Source organism: Hemiscyllium ocellatum, unplaced genomic scaffold, assembly GCF_020745735.1.
Source record: "Hemiscyllium ocellatum isolate sHemOce1 unplaced genomic scaffold, sHemOce1.pat.X.cur. scaffold_1131_pat_ctg1, whole genome shotgun sequence".
NCBI classification, from domain to species: Eukaryota; Metazoa; Chordata; class Chondrichthyes; order Orectolobiformes; family Hemiscylliidae; genus Hemiscyllium; species Hemiscyllium ocellatum.
The window spans coordinates 15,001-36,097 of NW_026867683.1; the positions used below are offsets into that span (position 1 = coordinate 15,001).

The 21,097-nt window shown below is 45.4% G+C and overlaps 1 long non-coding RNA gene and 1 other non-coding gene across 2 annotated transcripts; one reads left to right on the forward strand and one right to left on the reverse strand.

The window, feature by feature from the left end:
* Positions 1–1,398: 1,398 nt before the first annotated feature.
* On the forward strand, positions 1,399–1,562 carry LOC132809358 (U1 spliceosomal RNA). The gene has a single exon (XR_009642273.1). It is a non-coding gene; the product is annotated as a U1 spliceosomal RNA (small nuclear RNA).
* Positions 1,563–4,362: 2,800 nt separating this feature from the next.
* Positions 4,363–20,496, reverse strand: LOC132809356 (uncharacterized). The gene is made up of 2 exons (XR_009642271.1): positions 20,450–20,496; positions 4,363–4,789 (listed from the first exon to the last, which is right to left on the reverse strand). It is a non-coding gene; the product is annotated as an uncharacterized LOC132809356 (long non-coding RNA).
* Positions 20,497–21,097: the final 601 nt, after the last annotated feature.

Sequence of the window (21,097 nt, forward strand, 5' to 3'; positions counted from 1 at the left end):
TGAAACAACTGCAGATGCTGTAAACCAGAAACAAAAACATTTTCGGGAAATGTTCAGCAGGTCGAGCAGCTTCTATGAAGATAAATTAAAGTTAACGTTTCTGAGGAAGGGTGACCAGACCCGAAACATGAACTGATTTTTCTTCACAGATGCTGCATGATCTGCTGAGCATTTCCAATAACATGTGCAAGTTTAAAGGCAGTTGTGTTGGCAATTTTCTTGTGCAGAAGGTGGACAGTGACTAGAATGTACTTGCCTGAGAGTTGGGAAAAGCAGAAACAATCACAACGTTTAAGAGGCATTTGGGCAGACACATAAGCAGACATGGGTTGGCAGAGATATGGATCATGTACAGGCAGATGGAATTAGTTTGGAATAGCTTCATGATCCACACAGACATGGTGGGCCGATTATTCCGGTGCTACACTCTTCTGTTTTCCAGGCGGTAGAATGTGTGGAGGAGAGTTAATAATTTGAGTGGAATATGTCTCTTCATGAGAACACACAATAAGTTCATTCATTTTGAGAGAAGCAATGTAGAAAGTCAATATATATTTGAATGGCACAGACACAACGTGCAGGACAGCAGGAATGGGGGACAATGTGCACCACTTATTAAAGGAGAGAAAACATAAAGTGTTTTGAGTAAAACAAATGGGATGCTGGGCTTCATTAATGGGGGAATGATAACAAACTCATGGAAAAGATGCTGACCATTGACAAAGCTCTAGTTAGGTCACAGTCAATCATTGCATCCAATTCTGGTCAACAGATTCCTGGTCAGAACGAGGAAGTTAAAATACCATAGAGGGGCCTGTTCCATACCTTTTGTTTCTCTTTCAGGACACTGTGGGGTCTCAAGGGTTAAACATTCCCTTGCCAAAGGCCATATTTCATTAACTGAATGCCTGTACTCTTTCAATACAGACAGAACACCTCAGAAGGGGGAGGCTGACAATATCTCAAAATAGAACCTCTTGCAGCCACACATGTGGATTCCCCCGTAACCCCAGACAGAGGAATTTGCCCTTTCCAGACAAGACTGAGAGCCCTGGGCACAACCCTGTTAAACTGCCTCCCGCTCCCATTGTCTTACCTCCCCTCCATATTAGCATAGGTAAGTGAATCCCCCATTTACTGAAGGAAGAACCCTCCAGCCTTAATCTCTTCCCATCAACACATAATCATGAACAATACGATAATCAGTTTCTGTAATCCATTCATACGTTAACGCAGGACATCGCCATTCATCAAGCTTTGTAAGGTCATAATTACCAGCTTTAAACTATGTAATGACAATCGCCCATGTGACTGATATGTCTTTGTCTAATTCCTATTAAATATACTGTCTCTGTGGGTAAGGCAGAGATTCATGAAGAAGAGTCTCTACAAGTCTCTATACTAACCTGGCAGGGGAGATACCATGATCATTGCGGTGGCGCTCCCAGGACGAGGCTATCCCATTGCACTTCGGGTGTGCTGACGCCTGCGATGTCACCAAATGCGGGATACTCAACAGCAAAATTTGTGTTAGTGGGGGTCTGCGTTCGCGCTCTCCCCTTGTGGGCGGCACGGTGGCACAGTGGTTAGCACTGCTGCCTCACAGCGCCTGAGACCCAGGTTCAATCCCGAATCAGGCGACTGACTGCGTGGAGTTTGCATGTTCTCCCCGTGTCTGTGTGGGTTTGCTCCGGTCTCCTCCCACAGTCCAAAGATGTGCGGGTCAGGTGAATTGGCTGTGCTAAATTGCCCGTAGTGCTAGGTAAGGGGTAAATGTAGGGGTATGGGTGGGTTGCACTTTGGCGGGTCGGTGTGGACGTGTTGGGCCGGAGGGCCTGTTTCCACACTGTAAGTAATCTAATCTAAAGTCGACACTGGGGCACCTTAGAAACGCTTTGAAACTCTCGCCTGCTGCCCAATAATAAAGCTACTTGTGTCTTTAGGATTTGTGGAACAAAATAGGCATCAACAATGAAGGATATGAGTGATCTTCAGAGTGTGGAGTACAGATTTACTGGAATGGTTCACTGATGAAGAAAATGCAGTCACTGAATTGATTTGAAGAAATTGCTATTTTCTTTGAAGTAAACAAGCTAAATATATTGGTTGATTTTTTTTCTCTTTTTCACACCAAGTAATGAACAACGGTTTTGGCAGTTCATAAAGTTTTGCATATCGAGAACTTAGCTTTGGAAATGTTCACAACATCATTGAACATGCAGATTCACACTGGGTAGAGACTTTTATTTTCCTTTATTCATTCACAAGATGAGGGTGTCGCTGGCCCGGCAGCATTTCCTGCCCATCCCTAATTGCCCAGGGGGCAGGTAAGAGTCGACCACATTGTTGTGGGTCTGAAGTCACAATGTAGGCCAGACCAGGTAAGGATGGCAGCTTCCTTCCTGAAAGGGCATTAGTGATCCAGATGGGTTTTTCGGAAAATCGATTAATGGTCATCATGAGACTCTTAAATTCCCGAGTTTTTAAAAATTTAATTCAAATTCACCCATCTGCAGCAGTAGGCTTTGAACTCAGGTCTCCAGAAGTTTATCTGGGGCTTTGGACTAACTGTCCAGCGACAATATCACTCGGCCAATACTTCCCCACATCACTGCCCATCTGCACAGAGTAAACAGCGATTTTCTGGTACATCAGGACTGGTTAATCACACATACATTTGCTGAATAATTGCAGGAGTTGGATGTTGATGGGCTATTGACATCCATCTATGAACCATGTGTATTCTGAGGTTTGTTTCTGATCATGATTGGAAACAGCATCGGTCTTGTTATCTTTTGGGGATATAAACAGTTTCAATTAGCTTTCTGTTAAATACCTAGCAATAAAGTCGATCCCTAACTCTCAGGCAGATTAGTTTCTTTTGAAGAGCTCCTCATCTCCCCAACCTCCTCCATCCTCACACCCAACAGTACAATAATCTCACAGAGTTTCTTTGTGACTATGAATGAGACAATCTGATCAGCTGCTTCTTTCCCTACTCCTATGTCAAGTTGGATCTTAAACTCCCCTTGCTGCAGTTGTGATCCTGCATCATTGTACAGTGTTGCTCGTATTTCATGTCTTGGACTGTCAGTGTTCATGATACTGCATGTAGCTTCTTGTACATCGGGTTTACAGTGCAAGAGTTTAGCTCTTGCCTTCCAACAACAGTAGAGTCGTACTCCAACAAAGCTTACAGAATCACGGCCCTGCATATTCCCCAACTTCCCTCCTTCCATCAAACCAGAGGATCAGCCCTCATTCAACTGAGAGAATTCAGGAGGGCATGTCAGTAACAGCAGCATGAATACCTAAAAATGGGGTGTTCACCTGATGAAGTTACCAAACAGCATAAGCAGCAAGTGATAGACAGAGCGAAGCAATCCAGTAAACAACGGAACAGATCTAAGATCTGTAGTCCAGCCACAACCAGTTGTGATTGAAGACAAAGGACAGCTTGAGTCCTGAAGACAGTTCTCTCCAAGATATTAATCAACAAGAATGTCAGACTGGATTAATCATCATAAAACTGAAGTCCATTTGATATTAATATGTTTACAATCAGTGTTCAATTCACCACGTGTAGCTGAAGGTAAAGATAATCTTCAAGTGATTGTAACAGTGAAGATACCTGAATACTTATTCAGCAAATTAAAGCCTGTTGTGTTAGTAATAATTTTAAAGAGATATTAAAAGTAAGGTGATTTGAGTATAATGGAAGAAATTTATTGGTGGGTATCTGATAATTCTGTTTTAATGTGAAGTTAATTTAGGATTAGTTAACAAATACACACACGGTAGGGAATCCCAGTCCCATGGAGTGCACATCCAGTTCCATGTGGGAAAACCAGGACACTTCTTGTATCAGCAACAACCACAAGAACACAGAAGTGACACTGGAACACTAGTTTGACCAAGGCGAAAGTACTGCACTCACTCATTGTCCCCACATTCCAGGATTGATGTGATCACACCAGAGAGGGGACAGAGAAGATTGATCAGAATGTTTCTCTGATTGGAGAATTTCTGCTCTGAGGAAAGATTGGATAGGTTGGGGGGTGGGGGGTTTCCAAGGAAGATGAACTGAGATTAAATTGATGTGATAAAATGCTGAGGAATCCAGGTAGAATGGATAGGAAGCAGCTATTCATTAACAGAGCCATCAGGAACTAGAAGTTTTAGATTGAAGATAATTCTCAGAAAAAAAGGGGAAAGGAGAATGTATTTCCCACAGAAATGGTGGAGAGCAGGATCTCACTGATGGGGTGACAGAGGCAGTTACCAGCATTACATTTGAATAAAAGTACGTGGATGGAACTGAAATGTTGGAACGTGCAGGGCGATGGACTAAGTTCTGCAGAATGGGATAAATGCGATTTATTTGACATTTCTCCAGAATATTAAACTCCAGTCCAATTTGAGAAGTTAAACATCACGAAACATACTTTAGCAGGACTTATACAGTTAATAGTAAGTTCCTAGGGAGTGCTGCTAAACAAAGAGTCCTTGGAGTGCAGGTTCATAGTTCCTTGAAAGTAGAGTAGCAAGTAGATAGAATAGTGAAGGGCGGCAGTTTGTCTGCTTGCCTTTATTGGTCACAGCATTGAGAGGTCATACTGAGGCTGTACAGGACATTGATTCGGCAACTTTTGTAATATTCCATGCAATTCTGGTCTCCTTCCGATCAGATGGATGTTCTCAAACTTGAAAGGGGTCAGAAAATAATTATAGGATGTTGCCAGGTTTGGATAGGCTGCTTTCCTTGGAGCATCAGAGGCTGAACGGTGACCTGAAAGAGATTTTTAAAATCAGGCCGGGCATGGATAGGATAAATAGAGAAGATATTTTCCCTGCAGTGGGGGAGTACGAAACTAGGGGACTGGGAGGGGGTGGGCGGAGGGACAGAGAGGGTGGGTGGATCGAGAGTGGTGGGACAGAAATGGGTGAGGACAGAAAGTGGGCTGAGAGGGGAGGGGAACAGATGGGGGGAACAGAGGGGGTGACTGACGGTTGGGGGGGGCGACCAACAGAGAGGGGGAACAGACCAAGCGGGGTGCAACCGACGGAGGGAGGGGAGGGAAAAGATGGGTGTGCAACCGACGGGGGAGCGACTGACAGAGAGGGGGAAAGACTGAGGGCGCGACAGACTGACAGATAGGGGGACAGAATGATCGGGGGTGGGGAGAGAAGGGCGACAGGGATGGCGGTGACCAAGAAAGGGCTGACCAATAGAGAGGGGGGAACAGACAGAGTGGGAGGAGACGGAGGAACACAGAGGGGGAAGATGGAGAGTTATTTTTTAGATCTACAACTCAACCCTTTTCCTGTTTTCTCCTCCTCAGCTTAATTCCATCTGAAGGTCACAGAACAACTGCATAGTTTCTGTAGAGTTTCAGGGAGATCAGGTGCTGAACATGGCATTTGTAACATGCTGATCAATAAATGGACTCTGGTTCGACTCCACTGTCTGTGTGGTGTTTGCACATTCTCCCTGTGTGTCTGCGTGGGCTTCCTCTGGGTGCTCTTAATTTCCTCCCACAAATCCAAAGACGTGCAGGTTAGCTGGATTAGCTTTGGGTAATGGTAGGTTACAGAGTTAGGGTGGAATGCTGTTCCGATGGTTGGTATGGGCCGAAAGGCCTGCTACCACACTGTAGGGATTCTGTCACTGAGTATAGGGGTTAGGAGGTCACGTTGTGGCTGAGTAGGGCACTGGTCAGGCCACTGTTAGAATACTGCATTCAATTGCAGTCTCCCTGATTTCAGAAAGATGTTACCAGAATAGGACTCAACCTCTTAATGGCAAGTTCTTGGGAAGTGTTAACAAACAAACAGACCGTGCAGTGTAGGTTGATAGTTTCTTGAAAGGTGTGGTTGAAGGTAGACAGGTCGGTGAAGGTGGTGTGCGGTATGCTAGCTGTTATTGGGCAGTGCATTGAGTATAGGAGTTGGGAGATTATGTTTCGGTTGCACAGTTTATTGGCTCGGCCACTTTTGGAATGTCCACTGCTTTGAATTCCAGTCTCCCTGCTATAGGAAAGATGTTGGGAAATTGGCAAGAGTTCAGTAAGGTTTTACCAGGGTGTTGCCAGTATTGGAACATTTGAACCATAGGGAGAGGCTGAATAGGCTGAGGCTATTTCCCTGAATCACTGGACACTTTAGGTGGCTTTATCGAACTTTATAAAATTATGAGGAGCAGTGATCGGGTGAATAGTCATGGTTTATTTTTTCCCAGGGCAGGGGAGTCCAAACGAATAATGTGAAGTTTTTCCCCCAAGGTGGAAATGACAAATTCTAGAGGAGAGGGGCAAAGTTTAAAGGATATGAAAACCAAAACAACTGCAGATGCTGTAAACCAGGAAGAGAATCAGAAGTTTCTAGAAAAGCTCAGCAGGTCTAGCAGCATCTGTGAAAAGAAATTAGAGTTAACATTTCTGAGGAAGGGTGCCCAGACCGGAAACTTTAACTGATTTTTCTTCACAGATGCTGTATGACCTGCTAAGCGTTTCCAACAACATCTGAGCAAGTTTAAAGGGAGTTGTGTCTGACAAGTGTCTTGTGCAGATGTCGATAAATGACTATAATGTATTCTCCTGGGAGATGGGAAAAGCAGAAACAATCACAGTTTAAGAGGCATTTGGACAGACACATAAGCAGGCATAGGTTGTCAGGGATATGGATCATGTTACAGGCAGATGGAATTAGTTTGGAATGGCATCATGATCTACGCAGACACGGTGGGCTGATTACTCTGGTGCTGTAACTGTTATGTTTTCCAGGGGATAGAATGGTTTTTGAAGAAGTAACAAAAATGATTGATGAGAGCAGCCTGGTCGACATGATCAACGTGGACTTTAGTAAGGCGCTCAGCAAGCTTTCTCATGGGAGACTGGTTAGCAAGGTTAGATCTCATGGAATAAAGCGGAAACCAGCTATTTGAGTACAGACCAGGCTCAAAAGTAGAAGATAGAGAGTGGTGGCGGAGGGATGCTTTTCCGACTGGAGGCCTGTGGAGTGTCTCAAGGATTGGTTCTGTATCCACTATTTTTCATCATTTATATCAATGATTTGGATGTAAACATAGGAGGTATTAGTAATTCTGCAGATGACGCCAAAACTGGAGGTTTAGTGGACAGTGAAAAAGATGACCAAGGCTGCAATGTTTCCTGCAGGTGTCACCATTTCAGATGCTGCCCGTCCTGCTGGGGATCTCCAGCACTTCTTGGTTTTGTTGCAGATTTCCAGCATTTTGCTGAAGCACATGGAGACAGAGAGCTGTACAGCTCCAGATTTTGTTGACTCTGCAGGACTGATGGATGACGAGGGACTCAATCCTCGTTTAATCCTCCTTTCCTTTGGTTTTCGGAGTCGCTGACTACATCACTAATATTCTACGTCCCACTCCCTGACCTGAATCTGACCCATCTAACCCGACACTTCAGATCCCATCCCCCTGCCAGACTAGTTAATACCTCACCAATGGAACTGGCAATAGCGCTCCCCCCATCCCCACCCTCCAGGAGATTTGACCCAGCTCTGCACAGGGGTAACCAGTCAGGCTGGTACAGGTCCCAATTCCTTAAGAATCTAAGCCCTTCCATGGTACACCATTTCTCCAGCCACACATCCAGCTGATCTACCCTCTTATTCCTGCTCTCACTAGCATATGGCACTGGGAGCAAGTCTGACATCATTACATTTCAGGAGCTGCATTATAATGTGTCCCTGCTCTCCCAATATCCAGCTTTCAAGCACTCATCCCTTTATTTCATTATGTCATTGGTATCAGGGTGTTGTACAACCACAGGCTGTTTACCCTCCAGCTCCAGAATATCCTGTAGCTGCACCATGATATCGCGGATCCTATCACCAGGGAGATAACATACCATCCTGGATTCATGGCTGTGGCCATAGAAGTGCCTGTCTGTAACCCTGACTGTTGAATCCCCTGTCACTCTCTTTCTTCCCGTTCTGGGCAGCAGAGCTATCGACAGTGTCATGAACCTGGTTGTTGCTGATTTCCCCTGAGACCGACACACACACACACACGAATCCCAAGCAGTATACATTATCTGTTTGGGAAGGGAATAACCACTGGGAACTCCTGCACTTCCTTCCTGAGCCTTTTACTTGATCTGATGGTCCCCCATTCCCTTTCTGCCTGTGTAACCCTCACCTGCAGTGACTAACTCACTGAACATACTGTCCATAACATTCTCAGTATTGCAGATGCTCCACAGCGAGTCCACGCACAGCTCCAGGTCTGAAAAGCAGTTTCCCAGTAGCTGCTGATGGGCACATTTCCTGCAAACACAGCCGTCAGGGACACTGGAAACATCCCTAATTTTCCCACATTGTACAAGAGGAGCACACCATGGGTCTGAGGTCTCCTGTCACACAGGCTCTCTAGATTCAGCTAGTTACTCCCATTTAGAGAATTTATATGACCAAGCAATCTTCCTCCCCTTCAAACATTGTAATAAAAATCCTGTATTCTTTACTTAAGCTGATATGTTATACCTTAAAAACGGTTACAAAATCTCCACAGGTATCGCTTACAAACTGGCTGTTCCCTTTGGGACCATGTGAATTTCTGAATGGGCTGAAACAAAACGGAGTTTCAGCTTCACCTTCTCCCTGTCCCACCTCGCTCTGTTTACACCCAACTCCAAAACACTCTCATTGAGCCAAGCAGCCCTCACAGTGCAGCCCTGTCATTGTCATTGTCTGCTCACCCCTACACTGCCCTCAGCCTCCTGTACTGTTCCAATACATCTCAATGGGAGCTCAGGGACAGCACCTCATCTTTCAATTCAATCCTTTGTAACCCCAGAGTCAACATGGACCTCAGCAGTTTCTGGGTGAACAGACAGTTTGAATCTGGAACATTCCACCTAAAAAGGTACTGGAATTTGACTTCATAAAGAGTTGCAGGGAATTGAAAATAAGGAGTTTACAGGTGAGCATCATGAAGTGGGTGATTGGGACTAAATCTGACAGTCCCTACAAAGAGACAAAGTGCAATCTGGACAAATCTGTGCTCCCTCTCAGACCAAAGCAGACCCTGAGCTTCCAGTTGCCTGCCACTTTAACACACGAGCCTGTTCCCTGGCCAACATCTGTCTCATTCTTAATGCAGTGTTCCAGGGAAGCTTGATGCCGAACACTCCAGAACACACCAAATGGCCCTGTATTTCAAGGACGGCAATTTCCCCTCCCATGTGGTCAACAATACCCTTCAGTGTATCTCCACCACTTCCTGCACCTCTGCCCTTGAACCCCACCCTCCAACCGCAGCAAGGATAGAACCCCCAAGTCCTCAATTTTCAATCAGATACAACACATCATCCTCTGCCATTTCCACCACCGACAATCAGATCCCACCAACAGATATCTTTCCCTCCACACCCCTTTCAGCATTCCTCGAGACCATTCCCGTGACTTCCACATTAGATCCATGCTCCCCACCAACCCACCCTCCACTTCCAACACCTTTGCCTGCCATTGCAAGAGGTGTAAAACCTGTGCCCACACCTTCCCCTCACCTCCATCCAAGACACCAGAGGTCCCTTCCACATCCAGCAGAGATTGTCCTGTACATTGAATAACCTCATCTATTGTTTTCATTGCTTTCTACAACGGGGAGACAGGACGCTAACTTGCAGAATGTTTCAGGGAACTTTTCTGGGAGACATACACCAACCAACCCCACTGTCCTGTGGCTAACCATTTCAACTCCCCCTCCCACTCTGCCAAGAACATGCATGTCCTGGGCCACCTCCACCACAAAATCCTTGCTACATGACTCCTGGAGGAAGAAAACCTCATCTTCTATCTTGGGACCCTTTAACCACTGAATCAATGTTTCGTCATTTCCTCTCCCCCACCTTATCCCAGATCCAGCCCTCCAACTCAGCACCACCCTCTTGAACAGTCCCACCTGTCCATCTTCTTTCGCAATTATCCACTCCACCCTCTCAACATTACCCTCCACCAGCATCTTCCTATCGCCTTCCCAGCTACCTTCCCGCCAGCCCCACACAAATGCTATTATCTGTCAGTCCTCTTCCCCACTCTCACATCCCTGCTGAAGGGCTTAGGCCCAATATGTCAATTCTCCTGCTCCTTGGATACTGTCTGACCTGCTGTGCTTCTCCTGCGCCAAACTTTAACATAAGCTGGAAGAACAACACCTCATTTTGTACTTGGGGACCCTTCAGGCCTCTGACCTTAAAATGGAACTCATTAATTTTAGGTCCTAAGTCTCCCATGTCCTCGCACCATAGTCTCCCACCCCACACACCAGGCCTTGTTATTACATCGCCTGCCATTACACATTACCTATGGTTAGTCACTAACAATCTCCATTAACATCTATTCACCCTCCCCCAGCCAGATCATTATCCATTCCTTTGTCCAATTGCTCCTGTATCTCATTTTGGACTATATCACCACCTATCACATTTACTCCTTAACCCCTACCTTCTGCATATAAACTGACATTTTTTCTCAGTCACATCAGTTCTCAGGAAGGGTCAGCGGATCCAAAATATTAACTCTGATTTCTCTTCACAGATGCTGCCAGACCTGCTGAGCTATTCCAGTATCTTCTAGCTGTTGTTTCTGATTTAAGCATCCACAGTTCTTTTGATTTTCATTTACTGGGAGTTTCTAATTCAGGTCTAGCAGCCTACATCATGAGTTTATAAACCCTCCCAGTCCACACTAACTCCATTTCTCTCCCACTCCCTTCACACTGACTGGGTCTCTTCCCATCCCCTGCCCAGTGACACTGCACCTGCACAGCTCATGGTCACATGCTGGCCTGTTGGCGACACCCCTCATTCACTCCCATTGGCTGGAGGATTACACCTAGTCTCCTAATGGTCTGAAGCTGCCGTCAATCAGCCAGGCCCCATTGTGACATGAGTGGTGGGACCCTCCCAGGAGTGTGGGAGGCTGAGGGGTAACCTCAGAGGTTTATAAAATCATGGGAGGCATTGATGGGATAAATAGATAGATGAGGATAGGATATCTGGTCGGCACAGAGGAGTTTGACTGAAGGGTCTGTTTCCGTGCTGTGTATGTCTGTGGCTCTGCCCTGGGATGAGCTTCATCACTCACAGTGAATGGGGCTGAATCAATGTCCTGTAGAGCTGCAAAACAATGTCCCAACTCCAATACTCAATGCACTGACCAAGTACACCAAACGCCTCCTTCACTATCCTGCCTATCCAAGATTCCACTTTCAAAGAACTATGAACCTGTAGCTCAAGTCTCTTTGTTCAACAACACTCCCCAGGACCTTCCCATTAAATGTATAAGTCCTGCCCTGATTTGTTTTTCCAAAATGCAGCACCTCACATTTATCTGAATTCACTCCACCTTCCACTCCCCAGCCCATTTGATTGAAGTCCCATTGTACTCTGAGGTAACCTTCTTCCCGATCCAATTTGGTGCCTGTGTAAAGTCACTGACCATAGCTCCTATTTTCACATAGTCATCATTGATATAAATGATGAAAAGCAGTGAACCCTGCACCGATCCTTACACCATATTGCTCATCACAGGCCTCCAGTCCGAAGGCAACCCTTCACCACTATCCTCTGTCTCCAACCTTACAGCCAATTTTATATCCAAATAGCTAGTCCTTCCACCTTGAATGTCTTTCTGAAGTCCAAGTTAGTGATTTCCATGCACAAAGCCATGCTGACTGTCCCTAATCATTTCTTACCTTTCCAATTACATCTAAATCCTATCCCGGAGAAGCCCTTCCAACAACTTGCCTGACTCCAGGCTCACCAGTGTATTGTTCCCTGGCCTTTCCTCATCACCTTTCTCAAATAATGGCGCCAGTCTTCCAGCACCTCGGTGATACAAATATCTCAGTGAGGGGCCCAACTATCACTTCCCTAGCTTCCCACAAAGTTCGGGGATTCACCTGATCATGTATCAGGGATTTATCAATCTTGATGCATTATACAAGTTCCAGAGACTCTGAACGAATATGGACACTTGTCAAGTTATCCCTATTTATTTCTCCAAACTCTCACTTCCATATCCTCCTTCAGTAAAAGCGGACATGAAATACGCAGAGATAGTATCTCTCCTGCCTCCTGCAGATCCATAGACCGCCTTGTTGATCTTTCAGGGTCCCTATTCTCTGCCTGGTTACTCTTTTGTCCTTAGTGTATTTCTAGAATCTCTTTGGATTTTCCCCAAACTCATTTCACAAAGTTCTCGTTCCCTTTTTTGCCCTCTTAGTTTCCCTCGAGTATACTCCTACCACCCCTATACTCCTCCAGGTATTCACCCAAACCCAGCTGTCTGTACCTGCCATATCCCTCCTTCATTTTCTTGACCAGAGCCACAATTCCTATTGACAGCAGCATTCCTTACACCTCCCAGTCTTGGCCTTAACAGGAACATACAGTCTATATACTCATTGTCTCAGGCCTATGGGGGCAACAACAGATGAAGACAGAGAAACAATCAATCATTCTCGGTAAAGAGGCAGTGCTGGGAAAGATACCAGCCGAAAGGTAGATGGGTCTCCTGGCCGTGATGGAATGCATCCCCGGGGACTGTAAGGAATGGCAGTGGGTAAATAGCAAATACACTCGTGATAATTCACTAAAATTTGCTGACTCTGGGACGGTTCTAACAGATTGGAAAGCTGCAAATGTGATGCCAATATTTTAAAATGGACGTATTAGCATAACTTCTGTAGTGGGGGAAATGTCTGATCTCTCACGAAAGAAATAGTGAGCTATGTGGATAGAAATTGTCTCATCGAGCAGACAGCATGGATTCATGAAAAGTGGACGACACCAAGATGAGTGGTAGAGCAATGTGTGCAGAGGCCACTGTCAGTCTGCACAGGGATACAGATAGATTAATTCAGTGGTTAAGGGTCTGGCAGATGGTGGACAATGTTGGGATATGTGAGGTCATCCATTTTGGTCGGACTAACAGCAAACTGGATGATGAAATGGTGAAAACATGCAGCAGGCTGCTGTACAGAGGGAGCTGGGTGTCTTTGTGTATGAATCACAGGAAGCTGGTTTGCAGGTACAGCAGGTAATTAAGGCAGTGAAGGGAATATTGTCCTTCATTAGATTAGATTACTTAGTGTGGAAACAGGCCCTTCGGCCCAACAAGTCCACACCGACCCGCCGAAGCGCAACCCACCCATACCCCTACGTATACCCCTTTCCTAACACTAGCACGGCCAATTCACCTAACCCGCACATCTTTGGACTGTGGGAGGAAACGGAGCACCCGGAGGAAACCCACGCAGACACGGGGAGAACGTGCAAACTCCACACAGTCAGTCGCTGAGGCGGGAATTGAACCCAGGTCCCTAGCGCTGTGAGGCAGCAGTGCTAACCACGGTGCCACCGTGCCACCCAAATGTATTCATTGCTAGAGGGATGGTTATGCTGCAGCTGTACAGGGTGCTGGTGAGGCCATACCTGGAGTACTGTGTACAGGTTTAGTCCCCTTACTTCAGGAAGGATGTACTTACACTTGAGGGGGTGCAGAGGAGGGTCACTTGTTTGAGTCTGAAGTTGAGAGGGTTGCCTTATGAGGAGAGATTGACAAAACTGGCACGATCCTCATTGGAATTTGGAATAATGGGAGGTTGTATAGGAAAAATTTAAAATTATGAAGGGAGTAGATAAGATAGAAGTAGGGAGGTTGTTTCCACTGTGGACTGGACAAACTAGGGTGCAGAGCGACAAAATAAGGGGTATCAGATTTCGGACTGAGTTCAGGAGAAACTGATTCAGCTAAAGGGTTGTGAATCTGTGGAATTCCCAGCTGATTGAAACAGTTGAGACTTTCATCTTGAATGTCTTTAGGTCAAAATGTAGATTTACGAACAGGAAAGGAATTAAAGGTTATGGGAGAGAGCAGGAAAGCGGAGCTGAGGCCATAAAAAGATCAGCCCTGATCTTATTGAATGGCAGAGCAGGCTTGAGGGGCCAGATGGATTACTCCTGCTCCCATTCCTTATGTTATGTCCCCACTTTCCATCCGTCCCTCTACCTGGGAATAGCAAAGAAACATTGAAAGACTTCGCCTTGTTCAATCACAATTCACCTTTATCCAATTTAGAACAGCAACTTTTAGATCTGGTCTATTCTTTTTTGGAACTATTTTAAAACTATTAGAATTATCAGAGAATCCAGACATTGGGGAAGTAGGCCATTCAGCCCATCGCATCCACACTGACCCTCAGAGACTCCCACCCTATCCATATAATGCTGCATTTCCCATGGATACTCCACCGAGCCTGCATATCCCTGAACACTATGGGCAATTCAGCCTGGATAATCCACCCCACCTGTACATCTTTAGATAGTGGGAGGAAACCAGAGCAAACAGACGAAACCCACACAGATATTAACAATAAGGTGATCAATCCTTTCTTATTTCCCAGTTCCGTCCAAATAACTTCACTGAACATACTCTCATGAATATCCTCCATAAGCACAACTCTAATGTTATCCCTAATCAAAAACACCACTCAGCCTCCTCTCTTGTCCCCCTTTCTATCCTTCCTATAGCATCTATACCCTGGAACATACAGCTGCCAGTCACATCCATCTCCGAGTCATGTTTCTATAATACCCATGATATCCCAGTCCCACGTACAAACCATAACCTGATCGCATCTGCCTTCCCTGTCAGGCCACTTGCATTGAAGTAAATGCAGCTTAACTGCTCAGTTCTACCGCGTTCTGCGTCTTGCCCTTGCCTGCCTTGACTGTTTGACTTATGAACTGTACCAGCCTCAGACTTACCTCCTTTCTCACTATCTCTTTAGGATTACCCCCACTCCCTCACTGGTTTAATGCCTCCCAAGTAGTACTAGCAAATCTCCCTGCCTGGATATTAGTCACCTTCCAATTCAGGGACAATCCATCCTTCTTATTCAAGTCACTTCTACTCCAGAGGAGATTACAATGACCAAAAGATGAGAATCCTTCTGCCCTACACCAGATCTTTAGCCAATCATTCATCTCCTCCATCCTGCTATTCCTACTCTCACTAGCATGTAGCATTGGGAGTAATTCAGATATTACGACCGAGGACATACTTTTTTGTATTCCAGGCTAATTTGCTATATTCTCTCATCAGGACCTTATCTTTTCCTCTTCCTGTGTCATTGGTACCAATGTCCAACGACCTCCCACTGGTTATTCTACCCTTTAAAGAATATTCTGCCACCTCTCAGGCATCCTTGACCCTGGCACCAGGGAGGCACCACCCCATTCTGTTGTCAGCTGCAGAAACTGTGGTCTGTGCCCGTTTAGAGAGTCCCTTATCATCACTGATCACCTGGAACCTGATATACCTCACATTACAGTAGAGCCAGCCTCAGAACCAGCAACTTGGCTGTCAGTGCAACATTGCCCTTAGTGTCTTTTACCACCAACATTTTCCAAAACAGTGTACTTGTTTGAGATGGGGATAGCCACAGGAGACTCCTGCACTACTTCCCTCCCTCTCCTACCTTTCCGAGAGGTAACCCATCTACCTGACCGTATCTGCAGTTTTCTGGCCTGAAACCGCCACCTATCACACACCCTGACTCTTGTAAATTCTTCATTACCATTAAGCACCGCTCCATCTGATCCATGTGATCCAAGAGGATTTGCATCATCACTTCCTGCAGATTATCATCAGGATCATTCAAACTCTCTCTGCTCTCCTCCAGGAAGTGCACATCTGTACAAATGGCTATCTCTGCACCTTAATCTGTAGACCCAGAAACAAGCAGAGTCTTACAGCTTTACAAAAAACTACTCTCTAAAACATTCAACCAAAACATTATAAGACAGGTATTTAAACTAACAAACCCTCACCCTACTGAATATTGCAGATTTTTAAAAATAAAACACACCAACATTTACCTTTTAAGAGACTGAAACCCGCTGAGTTGATCCCCGGCTGAGAGTCACAGACATACAGCACAGAAACAGACCGTTTGGTCAAACTCGACAATACCTATCAGATATCCGAACCTAATCTCGTCCCATTTGCCAGCACTTGGTCGATATCCCTCTAAACCCTTCCTAATCATACACCCATCCAGATGCCTAATAAATGTTGCAATTCTACCAGCCTTCACAACTTCCTCTGGCAGCTCATTCCATAAACACACCACCGCCATGTAAAAAAGTTGCCTCTTAGGTGCCTTTTATACCTTTCAACTCTCACGCTAAACCTACACCCTCTAGTTCTAGACTCCCCCACTCCAGTGAAAATACCTTGTCTATCTATCTATCTATCTGATCCATGCCCCTAATGATTTTATAAACCTCTGAGGTCTCCCCTCAGACTCCGACACTCCAGGGAAAAACAGCCCCAGCCTATACAGCCTCTCCCGACAGCTCAAACCCTCCAACCAGGGCAACAACCTTGTAAATCTTTTCTGAACCTTTCAAGTTACATAACCTCCTTCTGATAGGTGGAGAACAGAATTGAACACAATATTGCAAGAGTGGCCAAATCAATGTCCTGAACAGCTGCAACATGACATCCCAACTCCTGTACTCACTGCTCTGACCAATAATGTAAATCATACCAATCACCTTCACTATCCTATCCACCTGCGACTCTACTTTCAAGGAATTATGAACCTGCACTGTAAGGTCTCTTTGTTCAGCAACATTCCCTAGGACCTGACCATTAAGTCTATCAGTTCTGCTAAGCTTTGCTTTTCCAAAATGCAGCACCTCACATTTATCTAAATTAAACTCCATCTGCCACTCCTCAGCCCATTTCCTCATCTGATCAAGATCCCATTGAAACCTGAGGTACCCTTCTTCACTGCCCACTGCACCTCCAATTTTGGTGTCATCTGGCAACTTACTAACAATACCTCCTATGTTCACATCCAAATCATTTATATAAATGATGAGAAGTAGTGGACCCAGCTCCGATCCTTATGGCACTCCACTGGTCACAGGCCTCAAGTCCGAAAAACAACCCTCCACCACCACCATGCCTTCTACCTTTGAGCCAGTTTTGTATCCAAATGGCTAGTTCCCCTGGTATTCTGTGAGATCTAACCTTGCTAACCAGTCTCCCATGGCGAATCTTGTCGAACGCCTTACTGAACTCCATATAGATCACATCTACCGCTCTGCTCTCAAAAATCCTCTTTGTTACTTTTTCAAAAAACAGCTCAGTCAAGTATGTGACATGATTTCCCACACACAAAACCATGCTGACTATCCCTAATCAGGCCTTGCTTTTCCAAATACATGCAAATCCTGTCCCTCAGGGTTCCCTCCTACAACTTGTCTGGCACCAACATCAGGCTCACGGGTCTGTAGTTCCCGGGCTTGTCCAAGCCGCCTTCATTAAACAGTATCATCATATTAACCAATCCCCCAGTCTTCTGGCACCTCAGCTGTGACTATCGCTGATACAAAAATCTCAGCAAGGGGCCCAGCAATCACCTCCCTAGCTTCCTACAGAATTTTAGGATACGCCTGATCAGATCCTGGGCATTTATCCACCTTTCTGCATTTCAAGACATCCAGTCCCACCTTCGCTGTAATATGGACATTTTCCAAGGTGTCACCATCTATTTCCCAACATTCTATATCTTCCATATCCTTCTCCACAGTAAATGCTGATGCAAAATACACGTTTAGTATCCCCTCCCCACCCCATCGCCTGCAGATCCACACACAGGCTGCCTTGCTGATCCTTGAGGAGCCCTATTCTGTCTCTAGTAACCCATTTGCTCAATGTATTTATAAAAACCCTTTGGATTGTCCTCACCCTATTGGCCAAAGCTGTGTCCTGTTCCCTTTTTGCCTTACTGATTTTCCTCTTAAGTATACTTCTATTGCCTTTATACTAGAAGGATGTTCTGGATTGGAATAAATGCCAAATATTGCATCTTGATAAAAGGGCAGGACTTAGACTGATTAAAAGTCGGGCCTTGCATAGTGATATAGAACAAAGACACCTCGGGGTTCAGATCTTTGCAGTTATGTCATATGTAGACAGGGTTGTTCGGAAGGCGTACAGCACACTTGCCTTCATTGCTCACACCTTTACGTTGGGACATTACGTTGAGGCTGTACAGGATGTTGGTGAGGTCTCTTCTGGAATACTGTGCTCAGTTCTGGTTGTGCTGTTATAGGACAGATATTATTAAGTCGGAGCGGGTTCAGAAGAGATTTACCAGGATGTTGATGGGAATAGATGCTTTCGGTTATAAGGAGAGGCTGGGTAGGCTGGGACTTCTTTCACTGGAGGGTAGGAGGCTGAGGTTTATAAAATCTCCAACCTTATTGGAGGTTTATAAAATCCTGAAGAGTATAGGTAATGTGAACAGCAGGTGCCCTCTCCAGGAGGGGGCGCGATTCAAGAGTGGGTATATACCTTTTAAGGTGCGAGAAGGAAGGCTTTAAAAAGATGTTCCGGATTTTACTTTTTGTTTTTGTACAGAGAGTGACTCACATGTGGAATAAACTTGGAGGACGTTGTAGTTGTGAATACAATTACAATTTAAGGGTGACACAATGGCTCAATGGTTAGCACTGCTGCCAGGGACAGGTTCAATTCCTGCATTGGGTGGCTGTCCATGTGGAGTTTGGATATACTTCTCCGTGTCAGCGTGGGTTCCTCCGGGTGCTCCCGTTTCCTCCCACAAGCCACAGATGTACAGGGTAGGTGAACTGGCCGTGCTCAATTGCCCATAGTGTTCAGGGATGATTGGGTTTAGTGAATTAGTAAGGGGTAAATGTAGAGTAAAAGGGTAGGGGAATGGGATTCTAAGAGGAAAAAACATTTGGACCCGTATATCGATAAGGAATGCGAAGATGGATTTGGACCAAGTTGAGGCAGATGCGATTAGTTCAGTTCGAATTTATGGTCGAAACGGACTGGTTGGAACACAGGGTCTGTGTCAGTGCTGTATAACGTTATGATTCTAACGCTCGCAATCTCTGTAAATTCCTCTATGCTCGGAACTCTCCCTGTCAATGCCATCTCATTCAGCTTTACAACTTTTCCTTATCTCGATAATCCCTCTCCAGCCTCAAAACCCCAAAACCTCTATTACCAATATCTCTATCTCTGTCACATCCTCTATCCTCAGAATCCTTTCCAACTTTCATCTCCTCCAGCTTCATTATCCTTCCTATCTGTAATCCCCTCCGATCTCTCAAAGCTCTGCTATATGTGCCTTTCTTTATTTCCAGCCTTCAGGATTCCCAATGTTTATTACTCACTTGATGATGGCCCTTTCAGATTCCTGTACTGAGCTTCTGAATTTTCTCTTAAACCTCTCAATCTCCCTTTCCTCCCAAAAACAACGACCAATCATCTGTCATCTGCTCTAGTATCACCTTTTCTGACCTGATGTCCAATGGAGCCTGTCATATTCCTATAATAAACATCTCAGCGGTCTACAGAACAGAAAAAGGCTCTGGTAGTACATCGGGTCTGTGACAAAGAAAACTACCACCTAACTGTCCTCATCTATTTTTCAATAATTGTGGAAAAGTGTTATCTATCATGGCATTGCAAGTGCATACTAAATACATCTTAAATATTGTCGGGATTTCTGTGTCTCCCACCCTTACAGACAGTGAGGTTTAGTGCAACTGTTGCTCTATAACACCATCACCCACAGGAACACAGAGCACCTGGGTCTGTGCAAGCCAGAGATCCCCCACACATTGGGAAGGATGGCAGGGTCCCTGAGAGGGGGCATAGGAGATTTACCAGGATTGTTCAAGGAATGGGGGATTTTTGCTGCATGATTACAGTCTTATCTCATTAATTTTTCATGTGACATGTGAGTTGCTAATACACATCAAGAATATCCATCTACAATAGATGGACTCTCCCCTTGCCTGGAATGTAGTAACCTTCAGGTTAAACCACCACCAGACATCTCGCCCAAACGAGAGCGCAGCCCTATGGTCTGGTCGGACAATACTGCCTTTACCTTTTACACAGTGATGCCACTGTACCCCGGGGGTGGGGAGGGGGAATGCTGAAAGTGGTTGGCGGGACACCACTCAGGCACAGTGCCTTGTCCTGGAAGATGCTCACTTTCTTCAATATTGTTGGGGGGGGTGGGGGGGGCTGCACTGATGCAGGCAAGTGGAGAATGTTCCAACACAATCCTGATGTGGGCCTTATAGAGAGCAAACAGACATTGGGGAATCAGGGGTTTGGAGAAACTGAGATTGTTCTCCTTGTAGCAGAGGAAATTGTGGCTGCCCTGTGACAGAGGGGTTTACAGAAATTATACATTAGAATAATTAACCTTACACATGAGCTCATCAGAGAAGGATTACAGGACACATACTGAAGACTTGGGGGAGATCTGCTGAGAGTGTAGGGTGATTCAAAAGAGAAATTTTATGAAGCAAATGGGATTGAGCTGAAACACAATACTCACACACAATGTGAATATCCAGCTCCTGATGAATTGAGTAATTTTGTCAGGGTTTGACATTACAGTTACTGAGATTACCATCTGAATGTCCACCTGTTTACATTTTGTACATGCTTACAAAACTGTCACTGTCAGTTCATTTAAGAAACTCTCACCACCCCCTCCTCCTGGCCCAGGATGACTGGACACATTACCCCTTGTGGAGGTCAGCAGTTAGTTCAGGGGGAAATCTGTATGGGTTTCTGTGAGTTTCCACACTGGGTCTTCATGTGACTGAACAGGGCAGATCTTTGACACATGGGACACAATGTTTCAAGAGTCAGTGCGATGTGGAGAGCAGGATGTGTGCTTCCTTTTCTTTCCTTCCGTGCTACCGCTGTGCCTCATCAATTAGACGGGGGGGGTGTAAGGCTCATGCAGCTCGATGGGCAAGTTGTCTCCATTCTGACCAATGAGCAGCAAGCTCCTCCCAGTCATTCCAAACAGTCTCTCTGAAAAGGTAACAACTGCTTCCCACTGCCCAGTGCTCCCAGGAAATGTTTAGAAGAATGAGCGGGGAAATCTCTGAGAAAAGGCAGAACGGTAAAGTTCCAAAAGGATTATAAACAGTTTACAGAGAGGGATTCATCGGAGAAGTGGGCAACAAGTTGG